We start from the raw sequence: 3,403 nt of genomic DNA, 5'->3' as shown, positions 1-3,403 counted from the left end.
TACTGACTACGATAGTATTCTCACCGCACGAAGCACTACATATGAATAGACTATTATTAGCTTAATAGACTACGTCCAACTCGACGATATAGTGCCAAATATGACGATTCAAATATTAATATACACGATGTCTCAATACCGATGGTAGGCCGAACTTGGCCTTACTCCCACACGTGGCGTCGCGGGGAGGCTTTACGTCTGTCACTCTATTGGAGGGTAAGAAACTGGACTAAAAGGAAGTCCTACTTTAGTAGCGCAGTATATATACGCACTATGAACAAATAGTACCATTAGTGGTGCGGTAGCCAGATTCCTACGCGGAACTAGGACTTGTTCGTACATGTTGAGCGGTACGTTTGAACTGGGTCTGGGGGGTATGGCAGCCTGGCACCAAGGTCTCGACCAATAGTAGAATGGAGACTATTATGGGATGTTCAGTAGGCTAGAATGGATATTCAATGCATATTGTACAAGGAATATACAATGGATATCAGGGAATATTAGAGAATATACAAATACAATTAAATATATATATATAAATAAATATATATATTCGGTTTAATCTGGCCCTTCACAACAGTTAGTGTATATTAAACAATACGCCCGCTTGCTCACTGACTGTGTGAATAGTGCAGACAATGATCTGGTTACTGATTGACAATGATTAGATTCAAGAGTTCATTTATCACATATACCAGGGCATACCGTGAAATGCTGTGCATTACACAGACTTAGGACGAGGGCGCTGCGAGGGCAAACTCTGGGGCGGAATCATTGACATGTTTGTGTTCCGACATACAGCCCCTCCGATTAATGTGCGGTAAAGACCAGGAGTCTTGTCCAGAAGGGGCTACTGAGTGATATCACGGAGTCAGCATTGTGAATGAGGACAATATATATTTTTTTGAGTAAATACTTAAAGGAACACGCCAACATTCTGAGAAATTAGCTTACAGAGACAAGAAGATAGATACCAGTTTCCTCTGTGTGCGTTCAGTAGAAAGCTATCTGGCTGCACGTTAGCCTAGCTTAGCACAATGAATGGAAGCGGACAGTGCCGGTTAGCCTTCGGGAGAGGTGTTAGTTGGACAATGCCTAGGCTCCCCGTCACTGTCCGATTCCATTCATACCCTTCGTCTCCCCTCATCAATCAGTCACCACCCTTAAAGAGACCTTGAGTACTTTCTTAGCTCCGGCTAATTTCCTCCACAGGTCCTTCCTCCACCCCTAGGCATCTCAAACCCGCCCTCTTCTCTTGATCCTCCAATCACAACGGTTGCTTTTCCGACGGATGTCCTCTGCCGTCCACTCACCTTGAGCGGCTGCAGGATGAAGATGCTCTGGAAGAGGGAGAGGCCCAGGGAGACGACCCACTGGACGCACTTCTCCCTGCCGTACTGGAAGCCGTAGATGAGGGTGAAGTAGGCGGACACCCCGCTGATGGACAGCAGCAGGAACCAACCCAGGAACACACACCACCAGGGCAGAGAACAGCCTGTGACCTTTCTCTGACACACAGGGCGGGGACTGGGGCCGGGACAGGTGGGAAGAATGGAAAAGGTTATGTGTGTGTGTGTGTGTGTGTGTGTGTGTGTGTGTGTGTGTGTGTGTGTGTGTGTGTGTGTGTGTGTGTGTGTGTGTGTGTGTGCGTGTGCACACTGATGTTTGTATGTACATATTTGTATGTACGCACACATGTTTGTATTTGTGTGTGTATGTGTCCACATTAATGTGTGTGTGTGTGCTGCGTGTGTGCTGTGTGTCTGTTTTTACCAGTGCATGTGTGTGTGTGTGTGTGCGTACTGATGTTTGTATGTACATATTTGTATGTACGCACACATGTTTGTATTTGTGTGTGCATGTTTCTGTGTGAATGTGTGTGTCTATGTGAATGTGTGCGTGTGTGTGCGTGTGTGTGTGTGTGTGTGTGTGTGTGTGTGTGTGTGTGTGTGTGTGTGTGTGTGTGTGTGTGTGTGTGTGTGTGCGTGTGCGTGTGCGTGTGCGCGCTGTGTTTTGGTGGTTTCTCATCCAGACAGTGTAGAATTCTACATGAGCCGTCGTATTAACGCCTCCACTGTCCCAATTCTAGTTAATTGCCTACCAGAAACCTCTCTCCCTTCCTCTCTTACTCTGGCCCCCTTGATCTCTTTACAAATAAACTTAACGCCGCCCTTCATAGCACGCTCGACATTGTCGCTCCCCTTAAGCCTAAAATTAAACGTGCTCCGCAAAAACAAACTCCCTGGTTTACGGAGGAAGCTCGCTCCTTTAAAAAGGCATGTCGCAAACTTGAACATAAATGGCGTTCGACCAAACTCGAAGTGTTCCGCCTTGCCTGGAATGATGGTTTACGTAATTACAAAAAGGAACTCTCACTTGCCAAAACCTCATATCTTTCCAGGCTCATTAACGAAAACAAAAACAACTCAAAGTTTCTGTTTGACACAGTTGCAAAACTTACTCAGAAATAACCAAGTGCCCTAAACCATGCTTTCTCGGCTAACGAATTCATTAAATTCTTTACCAAGAAAATGTATCTCATAAGAGATGAAATTGTTGGCTTACTCAACAATCAGAGTCCCTCCCAACCTCTGATGGGCTTTCCCCCTGACTTTGAATCCAGCCATACGCTATGCTGCCTTGAAAACGTCTCACTTAGTGCCCTCTCTAAACTGGTTGACATGGCTAAACCCTCAACCTGTCTGTTTGACCCTCTTCCAGCAACTCTTACTCTCAAAAAACTCTTCCCAACTCTAGGCCCTGCCCTAGTCAATATCTTCAACACCTCCTTGTCTACTGGCGTGGTGCCCCTGGCCTTTAAATCAGCCGTCATTAAACCACTACTTAAAAAACCGAACCTCAACCCTCTAATCTTGAAAAACTACAGACTTATCTCCAATCTTCCGCTCCTATCCAATATATTAGAACGGATATTCGCCGGCCACAGAGCCTTTGTCTACCGCGCTCCCTACCTGTGGAACAAATGACCTGCCGTCGTCAGGGGCGCCTGCTCAGTCGAAGCTTTTAAATCCCTGCTTAAGACCCATCTTTTCTCTCTCTCCTTCAACCTACCCTGATCTCACCTGGTCGGGGACTCACCCTTAGATTAATCTGTCTAGTTTAGTTAGGATGTCTATTTGCTCCCATGTCTGTCTCTGTCTCAACCTGTCCCATGGAACAGCTTCATACCGCCTTCTGTCTGGCCTGCAGCGCTGAACCTTACCTGCTCTGCCCTGACCAATTCTGAGAGGTTTCTCCTGCCCCCCGGGGCATACGGCCCTGAGCTATTGTCTTGTATCTCATCCTGTATCCATACACTTGCAGTAGTTCTATCTATTACTCAATTTCACAATTTTCTTATATACTTTGATTCTACTGCCAGCATGTATGCATATGCTCACCA

Source organism: Notolepis coatsorum (genome assembly GCF_963971535.1).
Source record: "Notolepis coatsorum genome assembly, chromosome: 2".
NCBI classification, from domain to species: Eukaryota; Metazoa; Chordata; class Actinopteri; order Aulopiformes; family Paralepididae; genus Notolepis; species Notolepis coatsorum.
The sequence above is the reverse complement of the archived record's forward strand: the minus strand, read 5'-3'. Positions refer to the sequence as shown.